At 36.5% G+C, this 17,942-nt stretch overlaps 1 long non-coding RNA gene across 2 annotated transcripts; it reads left to right on the top strand.

The window, feature by feature from the left end:
• The first annotated feature begins 1,022 nt into the window (after nucleotides 1-1,022).
• Nucleotides 1,023-16,095, top strand: LOC148224820 (uncharacterized). Of its 2 annotated transcripts, none has more exons than XR_015801962.1 (3): nucleotides 1,023-1,442; nucleotides 10,099-10,225; nucleotides 15,855-16,095. It is a non-coding gene; the product is annotated as an uncharacterized LOC148224820 (long non-coding RNA). The 2 variants fall into 2 exon arrangements; XR_015801963.1 differs by lacking the exon at nucleotides 1,023-1,442 and adding an exon at nucleotides 6,922-7,026.
• Nucleotides 16,096-17,942: the final 1,847 nt, after the last annotated feature.

Consider the following 17,942-nt stretch of genomic DNA (forward strand, 5'->3'; position numbering starts at 1 on the left):
AACTGACAAGAACTCTTGCTCTGCAAAGAATTGTTTTGAAGACACAAAAGAGTTTAAGTACAGATCTCATCTCCAAGAACTTTCTTCTTTCATATTTCTATAGGTATTTTAAATGCAGTTAAATTGATTACACCCAATCCATGATAATCCTGTATAGGAAGAAATAAGAAAGGAAACCACCATCTTTCTCAAACTTTGTCAAAATCAAGCAAGTTGTGCTAAAGGATTGAATCTCTTTAGTTTCATGGGTCAGACTCAATCAGAAAAATCCACTTCTGCTTCATGTATGTGCAAATACGGTGCAAATACAATGAGAAAATTAAGAAGACTTTTCACATATTTTGTTGAATTTTGGATTAGCTTCTGAGTCACTGAATTACCAAGAATAGCACAAAATACATTGCCTGGAGTATAAGTTTGCAACCAGGTCACAAACCAATTGCCTTGCATTGGATGGATGCAGGTTTTAAAATTCCTTAAACGTAATTCAGGGATACAACAGATCTTTTTTTGTCATAAAATCTCAACCACATACCCACAAATTAGCAGAGAGAAACAAAGGCAGGTGGGGAGGCCCAAATTATTGGGGTATTCTGTGTATGTGTGTTTGCTGGAACAGTCTTTGCCTGGGGTGGCATGGGGACATGGAGCTGCAATATCTTCCCCTCCCTCACTGTCAGACCCAACATGGTGTGTTTTCCTCTAGCAAAATGCAGCAAAACCAGCAGTGTGGTAATGATGGAAGAGATAGCCTGGATCCCAAGTAACTTAAGTTTTCCTCTAGTTTGTAATGCATACAGAGTGTTTACAGCAGAACATAACTTGCAGTTTGGCGTCTAGCAGTGGCATTTATCAGGGTAAAATAAAAACGGTTACAACTTGGGAAAAAAAAGCCAGCTTTCAAGTTAAAAAACCCCCATAAAACAAAAAACCCAACAATTCAGAGCAAAATCTTGAAGTTTATATTTTTATATTTTGAAATGTACTTAGCTTACATCTTGCTTTTAACAGAAATACCACTGCACAGTACAAAAAGAATATGTGTTACCTGTGTGCTCTGCCATAGTCCTTCAGTAGCAGCATAATTGCTGTTTAGTTAATAAGCTAGGTGCCAGTGATAAGTGAATTTATGTGTTACATAATGATGATAATAGCTGGAAAAAACGTTGCCAAATGAGACAACAAAAAAGAAATATTACAGTCCAAATTGTACATAACTATTTTTTTTTCTTCTACTGCAATCAGCAGTTGAATACTGTATAGTTGTTTACATCTCTATTTACTGTAAAATGAGAATAAATAACTCTATATGATTCATGGCAGATGCTGGTGACACCAAGTTACACACCTGTGGAGAGCAGGATGTTATAATCCCACTGTGATTAAGAAGATATATGCTTACTGTTCTGCAATGAGGATGGATTGTTTACTTTTCCTATTAGGTATGTAATTAATCACCCATGTTTGATCTGTGTGATATCAAATGGATTTAGTATCCAACATCGCTTAAGTAGCATGCTGGTTTGCACAATACCCATTGTTTTTTATTAAGAGATGCCTCTGTAAAGGACACTACAATTTTTTTCTTTCCTTACATAGCCCCTATTTATTTGAACAGAAAATTGTACTGCTGTGAATAGAAAGTGATAACCAGAGAAAATATGTCTGGAGAAAAAATGTTTTTGAGTTACCATTCCTGCACTGAATAAATAATTTCCTTTTATATAATGCCTCAAAGTACCCTTTTACTAAGTACTTTAAGTAAGAACTATATAAGCCTTAAAGGAATAAAAATCCTTACAGTTTACTTTCTGTTGCAAGACTTCTTTGATAGAAAAAAAGTTATATGTGGGTCAAATTACCCACACCTGAATCTACTATATCTAGTTTTTGGAATAGTAGAGCTCTGGAAGAAGTGAATAGAACTTATGGCCAACTGGCATAAAGTCAAGTCATTACTGGCTGTCAGAGTCCAATACTCTTTGACGAGGTTGTTTTAGATAATCAACACATGGAGGTTGTTTAATGAAGTTTACTCTAAAATTTGCTTACTTGTAAGTTATTAGTACTATATGGGATTTCTGATTTAGCAGAGTAATATAAAATATATTGAAATCACAATAAAAATGACAACTCTAAGTTACACTTAGCAAAATATAGTTATTGCAACACATAGTTCAATCACGCTACCAATGTAATCCCCGTTATTGGTTTCTGTAACATTTTCACTGTCATGACCCTGCAAGTCCCCAGTTGCCTGGCAGTATTATGTGGGTTGAAGCCAGCTCACACCCACTATTCACTACAAAATCATAGTTGTGTATTTTTTATACATTATGTTGGGCTAAACTCCCTATCCATTCTCCTGGGTGCTAGGGAACTTAGAGGGAATGAACTTATGGAGAAATACGCCATCAGCTGGCCAACTCACCTGTTGGATAGCTAAAACAAAAGCCACTCTCAAGTCCCTTCTGTTGAGATACAAGTCAGGTTCCTTGCAACAGCTATGGTCAATCACACCCTGAATCACACTCTGAATTTTGTAGACACATTTTCCATCTCCTCTACGCCTTCTTCACTTTTGGGGTTTTCTTGGTCAGTTGCATTGATATATTCTGGGGATTCACCTGGCTAACATGAGGATCACCACTGTGATGACAAACTGGTTTTGAGAAGTTGTCAAGACAGCAATTGAGAGCTATTGGCTGTGGTTGTATCATGACCACTAGCCTACACCATGAAAAGGAACAAATTCATCTTTCCATGAATTATGAAGTGGGATAGTAACTTCTGAAGCTTGGCAAATCATTAAGGATCCTGTCTTTAATATATGATATTTGTGTGTGGTTTAGATCATCGTGGTTAGATTATTTAGCACATGCAGTCAGGGAAGGGAGCAAGAAGCACTCATTATTCCTTTACTTTGCACAATACTGTGCAAAACTGGACTGGAATTTTATTTGGATGCTGTGTGTATATGCTAGTTCACCTCAAAATGGTGAGATCATGCTCAGACAGCTCTGGGATTTGCTCTTTTTTCAAATTAAAACGACGTAAACAATTTTTTTTCTTAAGGAAAGATGTACCAAAAAAAAAACTTTAATGGGATTTTATTCCTTGTTTGTCTGCTGCCTTTCTGAAGGCAATAAATGCAAAGCCAAGGCATTAAATAAATGAAACTACAGTACATCAGCAGTGCAGTCAAATGGCTGTTCACCATCACAACTACTTAGTCCACACACTTACCTTGCACATATCTCCTCTGCCCCCTGGCCCATCTATAAATTTGACACCTTCTTCATCAGCTCCTTTTCCTCTCATGCCTTGCTTTACATGCAAAAAGGATCTGGCTGTTTCATTCTAAGAGAAATGTGGCTTGGCAGGGTTGGGTGAGGGGAAGCAGAACCCTGGATGATTTGTAGAGCTCAGAGACATCAGGAGAGATACAGGGGTAGGGTGCTGGAGAGGGGAAGTGGAAGTTACTGACTCCCAAGTCAGTGTTTGGATTCAAGGATCAACATTCAAACACAAGAGTGGGGGACGTCTTAGAAAGATATATCCCAGTGAATTAATATTGGTTATGCTTAATTATAATTTCAACATCCACTCAAAGGCTTTTCACTTTCCTCCGTTAGAAAGGAATGATCGCTGAGGGTCATACAATCCTGTGAGATCAGTTTGAGCTTGTTTCCTGAAGAGAGGGGTCTTTGGATTATCACTGATGTTATATATTTTTTCCTTAATTGAAAATGTGGCAACTATCAGCAACTATGAACACAGACCATGAAAACAAAACAAAATAAAACAAAACAAACCCAAAAAAACCAGATCAAACAATGTGTACATAAAATTCTATGTTGAATAGCTAAGTGATACATTTTGATTAATATCTTATTTCCAAAATATTGTGGGCCAAATTTAGATTTTAGGCCCACAAAGAAGAGACACCACCCCTTTAGATTCATCCATCTTTCTAATCTGACTTGGTGCAGTGTTGAAATGTTTGAAGTGGAACTCCAGTGTTGCTCATGAAGTGAAGACAAGATGATAACTATGGTGATATGATATTGACATTTACAAGTATAGGGCAAGAACCTTGTACTGTCAATTTTTTTTTCATCATCCACTGATAATGAAAAATCCACAAAATGTTTGGTTAACTGAAATGAGAATTTCGAGTAGACTTTGAAACATGGAATTTCAGGGTAAGAGGGAGAATTCCCTGATAGCAGAAAAATAAAGAAAATATAATATTCAAATATATTATTCTCAGGAAAATGCTAAAGCTACTGCCATGAAACACCTTCAGAGTCACTGATGGTGTAAGGAAACCTGTTTTATTTTTCAGAAAGATGTAAATGATAATACAGTTACACTTGCCTGGATGAGATGGATTATTACATTCACTATTCAGGAGAAATTAAAAATATATTTATACCTGTAGTTTAGAAAACATATCTATTAAAGATGTGGTTTTAAAACTGGGTTTTTGAAAGAAAAACATCAGTGGGATGACTTATAGTTTTCTGAATACTTTATGGAGAATTGGGTATTTTTGTCACTCTGTTCACTGTCATGTTCTCTTTGCTTGTACTTTCTTCATTTCCTTGGCTCTTCAGGAAGGACTAGGAAATTCTTTTCTTTCCTAGTGAGTCCAGAGAGATGCCTAATTCTTATGTCATTGCAATTTAGATACTGCTAGACTTGCTGACAGGTGTCTCAGAAATTCCTTTTGTGAATTGTGCTATTGTTGGCATACAGTTGCCTTTCAGGACAGCTGAGCTGTTGCTGCTGCATGGAAAAGTTAACAAGCATTCAGTCTCAACCAGTGAAGATTCTCCCCAAATCTTTTGATGCTTCGAGGTCCCTACATGTCCCCCACCTGGACATTGCCTTGACTCGAGAAGTCTGGGGCTCTATCACACTATTGCTGTGTCACTCTGCCATATTAAAGAGACTGAAGAGATGTGTCAGATCAACTGTGAGCTGTTAGAAGGCTAGAATGCTTAGGCTTAACACAGAGGGATGAGGAAGGAGCTGATTTATGGATGTGTGCAGCCTAATTATCACTCTACTGCCAAGAGCACTGCAGTTGAAACTGAACAGAATTTCCCGAGGAAAAATAAATTGTGTTGTTGGATTGTTTTTGTGTTGTTTGGGGTTTTTTTTAACTTTTCATAATAGTAAGGCATTTGATCATCTGTTTTAGAGTCCACAACTTAAGTCAGGTTTTTGTCTTTTCCAAGACCCCTGGCATTGGGAAATAGGCCTAAAAATGATTGGGTAAGATAGAGGTCTGCACATCCCAAAGTGATCACTATAGCATAAAAAGCAGGAAGGCGTATTTCAAGAGCTGGTTCTGATGAATGCATGCATGTGTGCAATTTTTTTCACGATCTTCTGCAAAATGTCAGACCTGAAATACTAGCTACACTCAGTATATTCACAAGTAAAAATGACTTGTATACAAATACTTGGAAGCTATGGAGCCAGAAATAAACAAATTTTTCCCACTAAAAATCCTTTTTTCCTTTTATTTTTTCTTTTTTTTTCCAACACCTTTGGCAAACGAGTGGCTTTGTTCATGTATCTACACAAGAACTTACAGACTGAATGCTTGTATAGAATTTCATAGCTAAAAAGATTTCCTCCACAGAGTTATGAATATTTGAAAATGTATCTCTACCACAGAGATGAACAACAATTCTATGCATCGCCCTGATGATCAGCAATCACTGCAATGCAATGGAAATAGTATTTTCCACCTGCAATGCTATGTACTATAAATAATTTAACATGCTGTAAAGTGACTGAGATATCACAGATATTTGGAGGTGTTTTCCAGGAATGACTTCAATTTTACAGCAATTGTGATGTCATTTCCAGAAGCAACTTTCCCTAAGAGCACAAGGACTCCGAGTAGCAACACTGACCAAGTGAAGATTGGCAGCTGAAAAACACATACATATATACATATATACATATATACATATATACACATATACACATATACACATATACATATATACATATATACATGCACGTCTCCCTAGTCACTGTGAATGCAGAGGTATCCAATGAAGAGCCCATACTGATCCAGAACTAAAACCACACTTCCAGCTCTGAATATCAGCGTCTCATCTGATTTCTTAGAAGTTGTCACAGAACCAAAGGGCTCGTTAAGTCCAGCAGTCCATCTTCCTGCCTATAGGAATGTTCTCAGCAGTATTCCCTGTGGTATATTTTCTGTTTTTTTTTTACCTGCGTGGGTTTTGAAGCTTTGTCTCAAAAAAAACATTGGAACATTATTTTGGGAAACTCAGTTCAGGTCTCCTTGGGAAAATGTTGAACAAATTCCTTGCAGGACAGGTGAAGAAACAGCTCGAGCTGGTGCCCCTAGGGAAGACATCAAGGAAACCCTGGGCCTTTATATCCTCACATTCCAAATTTGTCAAAGTCTCAGCTCTTCCTACAGAGTGCTCAGCTTTGCTGTACCTCTCATTGTCCATTCCCCTGGCTGGGGAATGTCCCTTCGTGGGAAAGGAAAGGGTCTGCAGTTCATGACCTCTTGCCTTGGGGTTTGGCCACCTAGAGCTCAACCTGCAGCTTCATTGCACCTGCACTCCCACCCTGAGCTACCTGAAATGAAGGTATTCCTTAATGGCAGCTTCAACTAGTATTGAAGCTAAGGCAAAAAGGAATTAGAGGAGGTTCAGAAGAGGAATTTGACAGGTGGATTAAACTGGTAATAAAGCTGGAAGGTGAACAATATGTGGGGAAAAAACAAAACAAAAAAAAAATCACCCCACAATAACAACAAAAACTCTTTACTACTTATTTTTTATGCTAAAAAATCACCCTTACTAAACCCTCAGACTTTTATCATGCCTTCATTTTCTCCTCTCTCAGGTAACATAATTACTTCTCACTGCTTGCTTGGGGATAGCAGAAAAAAATCCTTGAAGGATTTATACAGTGCCAGCTGATAAATCTTCATGAAGCCATAATGTGAGCATTGAAATTCTGGTCAGTGGTAATATTAAACCTTTATTCTTCAAATATATTGCTATAGGTAGGCAGTCACTCAGACTGTGCTACTCTGTGTGATCCATGCTTAGCTTGCTCAGACGAACAAGTGTGATGTAATTCAGATAGTTTAACAAATTATTATGCCCACCCAAATGTTACCACCTTGAGCAGAGTCTTTCTGTGCTCCTACTCTATCTCAGTGCAGGTATTACAGGTTACTGTTAACTATCTTTGCCCTTAGAAATTATCTCCTAGATATGATTCAGCTGTTAATGATAATGTTCGACATGTTATTTGAGTTACAGCCAAGGCACAGTATAATTTTGACTATTCACTTTGATATGCAAGTAGATATAATCTAAAAGCCCTGGAAATACTTTGCAGGATTATGTTTTTTAGCATTGACTCTTCTTAGAATCATCTGAATAGTCCCTGTTCACAGCCATGGATACTCATAGAAAGAATTTTTTAAGTTGGTATGCTTGAAAGTACTCGTGGGTATGTTATTTTTTTTTTTAACAATGAAGATTTATTCATATCCATGCACTTAGTTTAAATGTAATGTCAAAAAACCCCTTAAGTATTAAAGAAACTTCTTGCACCAAAATCTGAGCTGTGGGAGATTTAATACAATCCATGTTTTAGAAATACTCTTACTGACTTGGGAGAGGACAAGCTAGAGTTTTCTAAGGTTCCCTGAAGGGTCCCTAATCCTCCTTGTCTGCTTAAGCCACTGCTTTGCTCCCCTTGTGTTTGTGAGAATAGAAGTGTCACTGACTATGTATGCCATCATCTTCCTGCCTGTATGAGTAGCATTTTTTAAATGGACAGAAGAAGTTGCATTGAGATGCCGATTCTACATTGATTAAAATAGCTTCTACATTTATTAAAATACATTTCAAATGAGGCACAAGAAAAGCTGATAAAAGCCAAACAAAAGCCTGTCAAATAAATAGATCCATCAAAAAAAGCACCATAGAAAAGGGCACGCAAATCTTTCCTGTCTAAATGTCTGATCCTTGGTTTTAGATGTGGATACATCATAAGACCCCCCCAATACCTGCAAGACTAGTGTTAGTCCCTGATTAATAGTTTTCAGTATTGCCTTTGGCACAGACAATTCATTCAGTGACTGAATCAAAAGTTGTGGCATATGCATAACTTGACTTGGTTAAGCTATCATGTAGCCTCCTGCTCAAACTCCCCACCCCGCCCAGTGGGATGGGGAGGAGAATAGGAAAAAGGGTTAAAACCATTGAGGTAACAGCTTAATACTTTAAGTAAATTAATATAATGTAATGATGATGATGATGACGATGATGATGATTACAATAATGTTGTAGTAACCATAATTGTAATGAAAAGGGAGACAACAGAAAGAGAGAAAGAAAACAAGAGAACTCTAGAGAAACAAGTGATGTGCTGTACAATTGCTCACTACCTTCTGCCTGACGCCCAGCCCATGCTCAAGCAGTGATCAGCCCATCCTAGTCAACTATCCCCAGTTTACATACTGATATCATGATGTCTATGGTATGGAATATCGCTTTGTCCAGTTCAGGTCACCTGTCCCAGGTGTGCTCCCAGCTTCTTATGCACCTCCTCACTGGCAGAGCATGGGAAAAGTCCTTGACTCAGAGTAAGCACTGCTGAGCCACAACTAAAATATCAGTGGGTTATCAACACATTATTCTCATACTAAGTCCAAAACACAGCACTGTTCCAGCGGCTAGGAAGAAAATTAACTCTATCCCAGACAAAATCAGGATATAAAGAAAGGTCAGTTCTTTGTTAATTTTGCTATTGCTCACTGTCATTCTGAAAACTGTTCAGGGTGGAGGCCTTCAGCTGCTAATAGAAGAGACAACAGGCAATTTTAGTATCTTGCGGGTCACCTCCTTTATGGTGCTCTTTACTTGAACTCATAGAACTTCATGCTCAAAATAAATAGCTTTTTTTCTTTATAGAAGGCTGCATAGCCAAGCAGAAATGTCAGCAGTTTTGCTGTGGCTTTTCCTACCCATTTCAATTTCATACATTATGAGGAAGCAAACCTCATAATGTGGAATTTCTTACAAAAATAAATATTTGTGGGAATAAACTCCAATGGCACTCTCCTGTTGCTGTTGCAGGGCCATGGGGGCATTGGTAGTGTGATTGTACCTGCCAACCTCCTGACCCTGTCACGGTGCAGGACCCCACGTCAGCCCCCCAGGTCTGTCAGACCCTGCTCCAGCAGTGCCACAGCAGGGCCAGGGCAGTGGGACAGGACGTGGCTGTCAGACACTGCTCTGGTGGGGAGCACCCGTGGGGCTCTCCATAGCACTTGGCCCCACAGAGACTCTGGCATATGCTGCTTCCTGGCAATTGCTTTTCACCATCACCACCTACTCACTACTAATAAATAAACCCACCAGATATATTTTTGTACAAGAAAAACACCTTGAGGGCCATTTGTTGTCTCTAAGGGCAGGTGTTATGACCTCCTGAGCTTTGCACATTTCAGCTGTGTCACCTCCTTAAAACACAGTCCCTTTTGTCAAGCCTCTGGTTTAGAAATGTTCCTCTTTCTTTGTGCCTCCATCATAACATGTGTTGATGCTGTCTAGGAGAGCACTAGCTAGCTCAGACCAAAACTGCACACAGAAACCTGCTGCCAGCAACACTAGAGTTAACCACATGGGGGTTTTTTAGGTATAAATATCAATATTATGGTGTAATTATTGCTGTATATGCAAATTGAATGCTCCTGAAGAAGGCAATTTAAACAAAAATAAAGGCCACTAGGAACAAATGCCTAATGTGGTGATATAATTTTCAGCTTTAGAGGAAACGTGAGTTCTCTAGTAATAGTGTTAGAAATGAATGGCAAGTTGAAGCTTATAAGTGTCTTCTATGTTCAGTAAAACTAACAAACAACAGGGTGGAAGAGAAACTCATATCCCTAGGAAACCAACTGTCGATTCATGGAATCACCTACTAGTCTTCCAGCCTACTGTATTCAGACATGTCTTCATATGGGCTAACTGGACTTTCACTAAAGGCTTTTCTTCTCTTCCTTGTCTTCAGATGCAAGAGTTCAAGTTGTTTCTTATATGTGTTATTACTCTTGCCATGTTCTCCATAGAGAATGAATCACTACAGAAGGAGCCAGAGAAAAGGTGATTGAAGGAGACATGTCTTGACAGAACCACAGGTAATGTTTCCCTGTCTCTGTTTTACAAGCTCTACTATCTCCATTTCTGCACGAAATTTCTCCTACGTGTTGAAAAGAAAACAGCAGAAAAGTACTGGATAGAGAAAACCTGCTCTCCATTGAAAGGTTTTAAAAAAAATTATAACTATTCTGAAGCCAACATTTTTGTTAAAAATAAATTCTCTTTTCTCTTTGCCTATACTGGGCCCTTCTTAAAAGCCACTTCTAACTGCAGTGCTCTCGTACATGTGATAATCAAGGAAAGCCCATTGGTCAAGCTCTAGACAATTCTGTAGTTGAAATGCAGCTGGTATTTAAAAATTAGACTCTGACCCCTCATAGGTGGGCTTTCGTTTGGAAGCAAATATTTGATGTTTCGCTTGCCCCATCTTGGCATTGTAACTCAACAGGCAAAAATTACAAATAGATTTCTGTTCAGTTGGGCAGAATATTGCTGCTAAAATATTTTACAGAATATTAAATTCTGTTGTGGATCTTCATGGTTTAGTTTAGCAGGTTATGGACATTGTTGATCTCCAATGTGTTCTCAAGAAACCAGGATAAATTATTCTTTCTGTCTGTAAAAGAAGAGAAAAATGGCTGATTTTATTTTCACTGTAACATTAAATTATCCGCCAGAATCACAAGGCTATGTAGCATAATTATGCAATATCTTTATGATTCTTGACATTTTGTCAATGTTCAAAAGAAAAATTAGGGAAGAAACATTAGGCATGAAATGGACATATTTGAAAATAATTACACTCTTTGTGGAAGTGAAATGTTCTTTCTCTTTTAATGCAAACTCACAAGTTTTAAAGTTCAGACCTAAGAGCCTACCAAAGTCAGGAGTTTGACAAATAAGAGATTCTGCCAGTATGTCAGAGACTGAAAATATAACTAATATGTTTAACATCCATAAAGTTATTTTCTATTTACTATTTCTAAGTATCTATTTTCATGTTTTCAAATAAGATTCTGATCATATAAAATTATCTGCTCACCAAAGCTTTCTCAATACTGTAAAGCCCAAGAAAGCCCTGGACTGTTGTAGGTGTTCAGATACATTCTTCTTGAGTTCTAAATCTCATGTCTTTTTACTTATAATTTAGTAAGAAGAAGTAGAATGGAAGCTTTAATTAAGAGCAGCAAGCTTTTTGTGAGGAAATACTTTTTACAGATATGCATGAATGACGTAAGTTACAACTGGCAATGTGATGAGCCATCCCTGGCCTCATCATATCCTGAGCTTCCTTGACCTCCTAAGTGAGCTGGATTCTATATTACCATCCTTTATGCTGTGTGATATTTGAAAACTTAATTTCTAAAACAGACTGCTTTGATACAGCTGATATTTTATGTTACAATTTTGTAGCATTCTGCCAGGAAAAATTCAACAGCTAAAGAAATAATAAGTCTTCCTGTACTGTCTTTTGGTTTTGCATCTTTGAAACTAAAAATTATGTCTGATTCATCTGAACCAACAAAAAACCAAACCAAAGCAAACCAAGCCAAAACAAAAACAAAAACAAAAACAAAGACAAAAACAAAGACAAAAACAAAGACAAAAGCAAAAGCAAAAGCAAAACCAAAACCAAAACCAAACAAAAACCCCAACAACAACAAGAAAAAAAAAACAACAAGAAAAAGGAGGCAGGAAGAAGTCGACATGAGGTGGAAAGTAAGAAAAGCAAATAGGGTTTATTCCCTCAAGACTGGTTTTGAGAAGTTAGGAAGATCACAAAACAGTACCTTACCTATCATTTGAATACAGAGAGGCTCAGATTTTGAAAAGCCTGAAAAATTAATTCTTGCCCTGAGCTGAAGCAAAACCTGTTCACCACTTTAAGCACTGCAGTGATTCCATAATAATTCCATATTTTCCTACTGTGGTAGTACTTTAGGATTATGTTTTTTGCATTTTGTTATACACACAGCCAGTATAAGAATGGATGATTATTATGACTTTAAAATTACCACAACTATGTAAAACTTTGCCCTCGATAGGCTTCTAATGCAAATTGTAAAAGCAACTGTAACCACTGAGCTATGATAATTTATATTAGCCAAGGGCTACTGGTTGGATAAAACATTTAAAAAAGGGAAAAAATACCCAACTCCTTCTTCTACTAAATTGCTTTAATATTCCTGTCGCAGATGGACAAATAATTTGTTAAGGGATGAAATAACAAATACATAACAGAGCTTTGAATTCAACAAAGATCCATGAGTCCACTTTTTTATGCACTTGATTAATTTCTTAAAATCCAGAAACTATTCTTATAAACTACCTTATTCATATATGTGCAAATCACTCTAACTTTGAATCTAATAATAATGATAGCTATTTTGGTGTTTCTTTTATCACTGCTTCTGTCCTGACTTGATATTTATGTTTGACAATGACATGGTAGACTTCAGAATTATGTTGATAAAACCAGTGAGGTTTGGATCTGGATTTCTTTTTACTCTGAAACCTCTGCAACTTTAATAAAACTAATCTTAGCTCTCAGGAGATGGTCTGCAAAAATAAAATTTCAAATAGTAACTTTGATTTCTTTGGGTTGAACAGACAAATCGCTATATAAATTGCATTCTTCAAGTGAAAATTCAAAGGCTAAGGCAATGAAGACATGCCATTCCACGTCTTTGTCAGTTAGGTGGTCAACGGAATAGAGTCACTATCATTGGGTTTACACAACACAAAATTAGTGCAAGTAATCAATACACTCATAGCAGGGTTCTCACTGAGAGGGTCTCTGAGAAGTTATATTGATATATGACTATTTATAGCCTAATTTTAACCTGAGATGCATTTCTCCATTTAATTTCATTGGAAATTCAATTAATGTTATGCACAAATCCCACTTGTCTCAGGCATATATATATAAACAGAGTTGTGTAAGAGGTTGACCTCTTTCATCTCTTAAAATTTACATTTTTTAAAGATCTATAAATATAAACGTCTTTTTTTTAATTACCTATCCTATGATGTGCAGCTCTTTGGTAAACGTACTGACTCCTGTGCCTGCAGTGGTAACTTGAGAGATTTCTTTCCAATTCAAGTTTACAAACTAATTTTCAGCTAGGATAAATAATCACTTCCCTACTTTCTATTCATATGAACTGAGTTGCAGTGAATTTTGCCTTGCACCTCTTTCAAAGTCAGGAAAATAATTTTTTTTTCAAGTTCAAAAACTTTAAGGTTTCATAATACTATGTCTACAGTGATCCTATTATTTAAACCTGCTGCAAACTATTCTCTGCTATCTCCCTCCAGTTCATGAAATCAGAAAGTGCCTACTTTCTCAATTTGGGATGCAATTCACAGGAACAGTTTTCCTCAGGAGACTTATACTACTCTGACTGCTGGCAATAGCTGCCCTGTTAGTCTAATTAATTTTTCTAAAAGATAACCACGAGCAATATGCAGCTTGATTTGTAAAGAATAAATCTTACCAGGCTCACTTTATTTGCTTTGTATTGCACAGAATTTTTAAGTTTGTGAGTGAAGTAGCAGATGCACTGTAGTTTGATTTTAGCAAAGCTTTCAAATCTCTTGCAAACTCTCACCCTCAGATTAATTTGTGGAGGCTTGGGTATGAATACCGATACACGGATTGAAAAGGGGCTGAAGAACTTTCAGTGGAGATTTTTGATAAGCAGCAAATAAAAGGGCACCAAGAGGGATTTTTAGAGGCTACCCGGAAGACCTCCTGGGTCTGCATATCTTCAGTAGTTCCGAGGTGGATATCAGCTACAGATAGTGAAATGCTCAGCTGACATTTAACCAAGATAGGCTGTGAAATGTATGGAGATGTGTTGATTTGGCAGTCTGAGGACAGAAGAATATCAATTGATAGCACAATTGAGCCGCAAATAAATAAATCAGGCTAAATTTATTTTGAGATGCCTGTTCATGTTACAGCTCAGAAAGGTAGAAGAATCTGTATAAGGGTGGCCTGATGCTGTTTACGTGGAACATTGCCTAGAGGTCTGGATGCTGCATTAACAAACATTCACGAGTTCAAGAGCATTCCAAGGGAGACTACAACAATTAGGACAAGGTCACTGGAATTGATTTATAATAAAACATTAAACATGCAGCTAAATATTTTAGTTTTCACCATTTCACCCATAGAAGAATATTAATAAATGATATATATTTGAGCTGGAATCATAATCCAGCTCAAATAAGAACTTCTCTGAAAGTATGGAATTTCATAGCAATTGTCTGAAGTTTCTAGTCAGAGAAGAAACACAGAATTGAAAATTATTATTTATGGGAGTTGCTATTTAACTTTTTTTTTCTCTTTTGCAAACAAGATCTTTTTAGTTTATGTTTATGAACATAGGACTATGTGGATAGAAACAAAAAATGCTAATAGGAACACGAATTAAAGTGAAGTACAAATTGAATTATATGGATTCAAAAATGTAATCTTTGTTAGTTACAGTTGTGAGCACAAATAAATTGCTTAGAAATGTAGCAGGTAAAATCCTATTTTTAATTTACATAAGCAAACACTTTAGAAGATTGCCTTCACCAGATGTGTGAAGTTTAGTCTTCCCTAAGATTCAATAAAATGCAAATTCAACCAGCTTTCATCACATTCTATAAACATTAAAATTAAGATAGCAGGGAAAGAACAAAAATAGAATATTTATATTTCGGAACACCTTAATTTTCAACCTGAGTCTAGGATGAGTGGTATCACACCATCATGTGCCCTGTTTAAAGGACTTTTAAATATAAAGAAGTATGGTAACTCACAAGTTTAACTGAAATGCATTCTCTCTTGAGGATTCAATCACCATTTGATTTAATGTTGCCTGTTTAATCATATTATAAACTACTTCAACAAGATGCTTGTGTAATTGCCTTCTTAGCAGAAAAGGATAAAAAGCATACCTTGCAATTTTGGTTGCATTAAACAGAATATTACAATCCTTTGAGCACCAAAATATTTGTCAGCATTTCCATTATCAACCCCTATTTTCAGGAATTCAAAAGATGCCCATAAAAATATTCTACTGGCTAAAAATTCCCATATAAAGTCTCCTCCTGGGAACAAACTTCATCTCCTCTCCTCTTCCTCCTCAGCTAATCTTTTACATTTATAATGCATTATGTTTTGTGGACCAAATCCAGGTTTTCCTGTTCCTCTATATCTCTTATTTATTGCACAACAGCTATGAGACATAAAATTTTTCTTTATAGATATCACTTTGTATGTGTGTAGCCTGATACTATCCTTGTTTTCTTATGCAGAATCTTAAAAATTCAAGGACGTTTAGAAAAAGATAAAATACTTATGTGTGGTGTTAAATTGAGTGTTTTTCAATAAGCTTAACTTCCTTAACAAGTAAGGACAAAAAGATCACTCTTATCTGAAAAAAGAAACTTATACAAAGAAAATATTAATATACTTCTTTCATTATTAGTTTTTTCATTTTGAATTCTCTTTTGCCTGGTAGCACATTATAATGAATGCCTACTCCTGCTTGCCTCAGGTATGTCAAATGGTTAAGATGATGATCACTGAAACATTCAAACATTATTTGAACACAGTGTTTTGTGTTGCTGCATTTATTTATTTTATTTTATTTTATTTGTATTTTATTACAGTTATATTCCTTTAGAGAAGTAGGAGAACGAGGTAGCAGTGAAGTGAGGAGAGAAAGAATGACAGGGAAGACAGAAAGACTCTTCTGAGGCCCTGGAGAAAACTTTCATTGAAGGAGACAGGACACATGGTTTGAGTCATTGCCAGGTCTGGAAGGAAAGAATCCATGAATTTTTGTAAACAGTTTTTCATCCTCTGGGGAAGGTCTGGTTTTCATCCACAAAATAAATGTGGAAGCTGTTATCTCTTTTGTTTGGCCTTGGAAGCAAATCTTCTTGTCAGAGTTTCTTTTTGTCAAAACTCCATTGTTACTGTATACTGGTGTTCTCTATCACCTTCGGGAAAGACTTCAGAAGGGCTGTTATATTCCTAGAAAATAATCCACCTGCCATGGATGTGAGGATCAGAAGCTGGAGCAGATACAATTGCATTTGCTTTTCCTTACATTCAGCAAATGCATATGAAAAAACTGTAGTGCCTTTCCTTCTAAATACATCTACAAAATGCAGCTGATTGCAACTTTCTCTTTCAAAAGTGATCTGCTTTCTTCTTTATTTCCTTTAATTTCCTATATATGCATTTTCCAACCCCTAGCTAGCTATGACAACAACTTAAGAGTCTGCAATGCCAAGTGACCATTGAAATCAGTTGTATAAAAAACAGTCTTGAAAAAGAAGGAAGCAACACCCTTAATTTCTGCTTGTTTAATTCCCAACAGTCCATATAGGATACACACAGCTCTCAAACTCTTTCTCATTCTGTAAAGATGCCTTCAATACCTCTAACAAATGAATTAGTGTGTAAATATTAATTTAGTGTAAAATTTCCTCAGTTGAAAATTACTGTATTCTTTAATTTGCTTTAAAACCAGAGAGGGGTTACAGGATATCTGCTGCTCTCCCACTCTGTAGACTGTAAATTCAAAACAGGTTTGACTTTGGTGCTGATTTATGATGGAGTGCATCTTCTAAGTTGATATTTCACAAATATTTGAACAATGGAGTCCAGCATCAAAAGTGCAAGTCTCCTCATTTCTGCAGTCCCCACTCCACTGGTTGCCTTTCCAAGTCTTATTTTTTTTCCTTTTCTTTTTAGACTGTTTTGTTGCTTTGGAACTTGGAAACTTTCTGCATACTCAGATTTCAAAACTAGTTTAGTCTGGTTTTGAAATTTTTCAGTGTCACTGACTTTTGTAATTGTCTATTTCAACAGTAAGTTTCTTTTAATTTCAGCAAAGGCTTCTGCCTCCCTCTCCCAAGATGAAGCCTAACAAACCACTATCCAGTCATCTGGGTGGTGTAAATAGCTGTTATTTTGCTTACAATTGCCTCCCAATTCAACTTTATGACAAGATGAAACTGCCCAGTTCATGAAACAATAAAATACGATATATATAATCCTCACTCTGACAGTCTGAATATCTAGAACCTGCACATTCATATCTAATGTAAGGTGAGTGATCTGTCTTTTGTTTGATTCAGGTGCTGGTACCTTTAAATTATTTTTAATTTTCCTGAATTTTCTGCTTTGTAATAATTTACTGTACAGTGGTTCTTTGTTCAGGACTGTCCTACGACCACAGCTCAAGCCTGTGTTGTTTTTTCTCCTTGATATTTTTGGAGATGAAGGTGGTAGCAAAGTATCTCTGCAGCCTGATGACTTTATTCTCTGTTTCACACTAAATCCTTCTTGCCATCCTGTGCCACTGTGTACAGTCCTTAAGAAGACTCCTTCTTACAGTCACAGGAATATCCATCCAATGATTATCCAGCGGAAAATGCAAAAAATTGTCTTTTATTCTTAAGTGATATTAGGCCATGGCAGGAATTTTGGTTGTTTACATCATCTTTTATGTCGATAACAAAGATAAAGATAACTTAAATATTTTTCAGCATTTGCTTGTAGATGGCAATTACAAATATTAAAATAACTTTGTGAGCAAGAACTTTTAATCTACATATAGGTATTACGAATACATTTTATCATATTTTGTGGTATTCCCTCGTACTCTATGGTCCACCAAAGGGGACAATGACTTTTTCAGCATTATTGCCATATTTATTTATAAAGTGTCACAAAGTATGTTGATA

The sequence above is a fragment of the Sturnus vulgaris genome, chromosome 2, assembly GCF_052056855.1.
Source record: "Sturnus vulgaris isolate bStuVul1 chromosome 2, bStuVul1.hap1, whole genome shotgun sequence".
Classification (NCBI taxonomy): Eukaryota; Metazoa; Chordata; class Aves; order Passeriformes; family Sturnidae; genus Sturnus; species Sturnus vulgaris.